The sequence below is a fragment of the Echeneis naucrates genome, chromosome 11, assembly GCF_900963305.1.
Source record: "Echeneis naucrates chromosome 11, fEcheNa1.1, whole genome shotgun sequence".
Taxonomy (NCBI): Eukaryota; Metazoa; Chordata; class Actinopteri; order Carangiformes; family Echeneidae; genus Echeneis; species Echeneis naucrates.
Window position 1 is genome coordinate 13,787,672 of NC_042521.1, and position 6,365 is coordinate 13,794,036.

The following is a 6,365-nucleotide window of genomic DNA, read 5'->3' on the forward strand; positions in this document are numbered from 1 at the left end:
ACAGTTGGCTCTTGCTTGCCATTGCTACAGGATACAGCTTTTCTCAAGGCGGGATGCTAAGTCAGAGTTCCGTTAGACTGAGAAGACTGCTTGTGTTTTCCCTCCATCTGAAATAAAGGACCTATTGTTTTAAAAGTCCCTAGGAATAGAGAAATTGACTGGTGTAGCAAGAATATCTAAAAGTGGTCCAGTCAACTCACTCAGAAATCCACCAAATAGAAAGCTTTAGATGACAGACGCTGGTGTCTTTTACTTACATAATCTATAAATAATTGCCAGAGTTAAGCAGGGCTGCTGTGGATTGCTGTGAGGCAGCTGCTGCTGCCGCGGTGGTCAGGCCAAACCTGTCCTCTCCTAGCCTTGAATGAACTGGTCTTGCTCTTTGGTGCATGTCAGGCCCTAATTAATGCCCATAATGCAGTCTCTTCTTAGAGAGGGAGATGAATAAGGGAAATTGGAAGGCGAGCGAGTGAGTCAGTGGAGAATGGGCACTATCAAATATTGATTGTATTTGCATACATAGCCACAGATGTTTATAGCCCCTCATGACCCCACTTGCTAGCTTTGCGCTCTATGGGCATGCATAGAGAGAAAAAGATAAAGACAAGCTGAATGAAAAAGAAAAGAGGTGATTATAGTCAATAGAATGCAAGGGTCTCCTGCAATGCGACACAACATAGGCCTCTCAATCAAGCTGTCCCAAAGGCTACGCCACTACTTGTACACTTGGTAATTTGCACCAATTATTGTCCCATTAGTGAGCTCACTGTAGTACGGCGGACAGAACATAATGATGCTTTTCTGTTGAGTAGGTCATTAATACAATTGGTTGGATAAATGGCCTCAGCACGCAAAGTCGTCACTTGGGTTGCACTGTTAACTGTGGCATTTGAAATCAAGGAGCAAGAAGTAAAGTGCATTGAGGAAAGAAGAGTGGCCTGGTCCGTCTTCATCCCAGTGGCTCCTCAGTTTGCAGTCCTAGCTCTGGGTCCTCGGTGAGGTGACCTCCTGTGACCAGGCAGTACCTGGACTACACTTGATTCTAAAGGATTCTGTGGAGGACAGAACAGAGTGTGAGTGAGTTTGCAAAAAAGTGCTAGACTGCATGACTGTGTGTGTGTGTGTGTGTGTATCTTATGCGCTTGAGAAACTATTTAAATGGCTGTATAGGCTCTACTGTTGACTAAGCTCCAGCTTTGCAGTTGTTGGGGTTATATAGAGGAAAACTTTAAATGTTCACATAAATTTGCTCCTCCCTCCCTCCAAAGAATTAAATGGATGAAGCGCAAAACACAGATGAACACGCTTTTGAGTCATTAACTGGTATACAAAATCCTTGGAGAGTGCTTCAATCTTTTATTTATTTATTTATTTATTTATTTATTTTCAGAAGTGATTTTAAACCAAATGGCTGTAGAGCGATAAAGCCACATGGACGCGTTATTTGACAGAAAATATTATGATACTGCATCTGCAGATAACAGAAAGCATCAACAGACAAGATTTTGCATCTTTCTCTCCAAATGTTTTGGCTGTAAATTTAAAGACTGCACTAAAGAGCAGAAATATTAAAGACCTATTTCAGATTTTGTCTCAGTATCTGAGACGGGAGCATCATTCCCTTTTGGAGCTCCGATTTGATAACTCCAGTTTGCCTTTGTTAAAAGCTTTTCTCAGCGCAGTGTCAATGAAGATCATATCACTTAAAGAGGTTGATCATCAGAGTTTAAGTCGATTAAATCTCCACATTCAACTTCAATTCAAATTTGCATTTGTTTTGTTCATAGTATTTGGTATCTATCACATGACATCAGTAGTACGAATGTATAGAAACTACTGCACGCGATTATGAAGTACACATTACTGTCAGAGACGCTAAGTGCAGTTTTCAGTTCCATTGATTTGGGAGCAAATGAATGAATTTGCATTGACTGTCAAAGTGATATTTTATTTCTTTCTGCGACACAGCTGACCTGAACTTAGTCATTTGCACAATGCACTGTACTTGTGAATTGGCCTGTGGGCGTTTTTTTTTTTTTTTTTTTTTTTTTCCCAGCATTAGACAGAAACTGGTGGGTGGTTGAAGCTTTCTTTCTTTCAGCTCATTCACCCATTGATGACAGACATCATTAATACAGAGGCTATATTGTGCTTATTTCTCTGCAGCGTGCATGTGTATCATATACATGCCAGAGAGCATCCTTCGTCCTATGAATGTATGACTGCATATTTTGTCTAAAAGAGAGCTAGCAGAGCTGATCAGTGTCCATGCTGAGGGCTTTGTCACAGCTGACCTATATTAGATGAAAGCAGCTGGATCGGTGGCCTGCAGGGACAGCAAAAGAGTTGTGTTCTAATTATCTCTGCGGCTAGCTAGCGACACATAACATCCCCCGCACACACATAGGCACGCACACACGCTCTCACGGAAACGTACACTTGCATACACACTTTCTGGCAAATCAATGGGAGCCTGTGAGAGCATCTGCCATGTAGATCCTGTGTGTAGGACGGGCGAGAATACAGCGCCTCAGTTCGCATAACGCATATTAGAATCCTTTTGTCATCATGGACTGTGCCCTTCGGTCTCCGAATGAGACTGTTCATGACACAACTCTATTTGCCTTAGCCAAATATTATTACCAGGTGATATGCTGCTCCTGAAATGAAATCAGGCTCTTGGCATTTGGGAATTGGAGGAAAACATCCAGTCATCTGGTAAATGATTCCCCACATGGGTTCAAACAGTAATGCAGTCTACATATTAGCTGTTGTTGTCATGGAGCCCCAAACGCACGCTGCGGCCGCACGTTAGCAATAATGAGCATAGAATAACAAGTCAGAGAAAAGCCCAGGGTGCTAATGCTAACAGCTAATAGATGGTAATCACTGAACTAAAGTTATGTTAATCGAAGGGTAATAAAAGGCTGGAAACGCTATGGCATCCACCAATAAGGTTTCGTTTTGACAAGGGTTAATGCATAATGGCATCCTGCATCTTTTTGGCATGTTATGTCCATCTGTATGAATGCAGTTATGTTCACATATGCGCACACCAGATGACACGTTTACTTAGTGGTGAGCCTCAGCATTTTCTGTTTCATAGATTCGCTTAGCTTCAGGAAGTAGCGGTTAGTCTCTAAATCATCCTCTCCTTTTTCTTTTTTGTCTTTTCCCCCGACTTCTCTCCATCCCTTGCGCTCAACCTTTTGTTGCCATGGCTAAATTTGCTCTCTTTGCCTGTCATATCCTTCCACCGTCCCAGCGTTTGGTGCTCCAGGGCTTAGCGGTCCAAGCAGGGGAGCGGTGGTATTAGCCAGGTGGCAGTCATGGGAGCTTCTCATTTTGGGACCAACAGGCACAGGCATTCATGTTCCACCACATCTCCAGGCAACACCAGGGAACCATTTGCAGGTCTGGGTTTAAATGGGAAGGGATGCTTTTCCCATGACATTGAGAGGTGCATATCACAGAGAAACAAAGGAGAAGTGGCCATGAACGCGCTTTGCCCAGAACCATCAAGTCAGAGCTTTTTTCACAATTGGAGTGTCCCTAACATTTTTCTTGTTTTCTTTGTCTCTTCTTTTCAGCAGAGTTGACTGACTCTGAGTAATTTAGCCGACCATTTCTACCTGAAGACATGGAGCACCATTTCCTGATGAGGCTGTGGTGAGTAGACCACGTATGTGCGTACACACATGCGCACATACGTATCTATAATTTCTGTACCTGCTCGTCAGCTGTACCCTCACATACAAATCCCACTTTAGTCTTGTGAGTCCTTGAAATCCATCCCTTGAAGGAGTGCATAAAAGATCCAAGTAGAACATCTCAAGGATTAACCCACCTCAGCAGACCAGCTCTAAGAAAGGGGAATACCAAGCACGTCATTCACTCTGTGCTCATTGCACGGCCGCTAGTGTCTTGTGTTTGTTCTCAAGTGTGAGCCATCAGTGATTGAGTTACTCCCCTGTTTGGAAGCTGCATTCCACATCCACGGCTCAACAGCACATGCATCAGTCTGGGTTGTACCTAACTACATGTACCACGTACGTACTATGTGTGGGAGCGTTTTCAGGTCACAAAATGCTTGCAGAATCTTCATTTCATAGGTACATAAATGTTGACGTGACTGATGATGGAGGAAGAGAGGAGAGAGAGATGTCAGACTAGTACCGGCTGGCACAGTAGTAAAGTAAAAAATAGCAAGCCGGGCCGACCGATTGCGCTGGCCCGAGGTTGTACTACTATTCTTAGCCTCAGTCTCCTCCTCTTCCTCACTCTCTCCTCCCTCCTTTCTCCTGAGTCTTTTGTTGCCACCAGTGACGTCAGTTCTCATCAGTCCATCTGGTGTCTGATAGCACTCCATCTACTCTCACGTTCTAATTGGCTAAAACCACGTAACTGTCTCTCATCCATCTACCTCCCATCTATTTGTCATTTTATTTTTTCAGCCACCCTATTCACTTATTTATCCATCACCACTTTAGCTGATACCTGTCTTACATCCCAGTTTTTTTTTTTAGCTTAGATTCACCAGACAAAATAGAGCTCTGAAGCTCTCACTTAATTATAGCTAGAGAGCAGGCCACTTAGAGACTGAGTGTCCTGTGTGAGTGTGTGTGAGCATGTGCTTTTTGTTTTTGTTTTTTTTTTCTCTCTGATGGGATGATTGGGCAGAGTTGACTGTGATGCTCTTTAAAAGTAAAAATCACATCAAAATGTTAAGATAAGAGCAGTGCAAATTGTGTATTTGATGCTGACATGGTTTTGCACTGTTGCCACGGTGATATGTCATGTGCCTGGTTGCAGTCGGGGCAAGTGCAGGGCATTGTAATAAGTGTTATTAGACGATGAAGTGTTCAAAAGTAAGAAAATAATAGACTAGGTGGAGGAAATTCTCCCTTCTGGCTTTTCATCATTTTCTATACAAAGACATCTCAGTTAGTCTGTGCTCAGTCAATACTTAATCAATCAGTACATCAATATTGTAACTAAACCTCTGAAGATTGTCCTCAGTTCAAATCATGGTTTAATTAAGTTTCTTCAGTGAAGCATGAGCATAGTTGCTATGGTTACTGGCAAATTATAGCTTCAACCTTGTGAGTTGCAGGAAGATGAATATGAGCTGTTGTGAGATGCTACATGGGCTTTAAAAGACGAGTAAAGTGAGCAAACTGCGAAGAACTGAAACATGAGAACGAACCGTAATGTTTGGAGAGCACTGATTTAAATTTAAAACGCTTTTCTTTCGGGGTGAGGGGGGGTGTTATCCACACATCTTTACAGTTGATCGGTAGAAGCTGGATCAGGGACAGCTTGACAGTTGTACTTTGGCCATAGGTAACCAATGGCTAAAAGTCACGGGAGAATCTTCATGGCACCTGCCCTTTTGTCAACTGCTACAGTAGCAGGAAGTCAAGTTCGCTTTCAGCATCAATACCCTGCTGCCGCCACAAGTGGGCAGAAAATGACATGATGGATGAAAATAGGAAATCAGATATTTTATGGGATGGAAAGCTGTTCCGAGATCAGATATGAGGGAAAATGTAGCTTTGAGTCCATTGTTGTTCTAAATTGTGTCCATATTTTAGCCTTTGCCGGGTGAGTTCTGCTCACCTTACTTGCTCGGACGGCACATCACTGATTACCTCCATTTCCATTTATACTATTGAGGTTAAATAAGTAGTATAGATGCCGCAAAATGATGATGTCACATCTTGTATATAGGATTTTAAAATGTGGTACAAGGTGGACTTGACATCATTTAACAATACAGTCAACACTGTGGAGAACAAGGCTTTAGACTGACGTCACGTGAGGAGCATTTCGCAGAGATGAGTCACTTTCCTCCATTTCCCCCCTTTTACTAAAGTTCCTCTTCTGAATGGGTGTCTGTGTGTGGGTATGCATTCATTACCACGTGCATGTGTGTATCTGTGCTTACATGTTTGTGTGTGCATATGGTTGTGTGGCTGTGTGCCCAGTCTCCCTGCTGTCAGTGTGTGGTTTCAGGGAGAGTGAAACTTCAAACAGAAGCTTTTTGTAGCACTGAAGGACGGCATCTCATTAGGAAGCACATTAGGTGGTGTGTAGTTTAGGTTGTGTAGCTGCGAAGAAGCAGACAAAAGTGAGCCTGCAGGAGAACAGGTTATCAATTCAGTTTCTTGATTATCTGCAGTGCAGCTTATCAGCAACAGATAAGAGAATTAGGCTGACAATCGTTTTCTCTGTAGCAGTGCTGGCATTCAACTTCACACCAGAATAACATTTTTTTTTAGATTTGAATTCTTATACAAAGCAAACTTTACCTTTGTTATTATTCCTGCTGGATTTTAAAGCCGTTCAGATGAAATAAGTTGTTC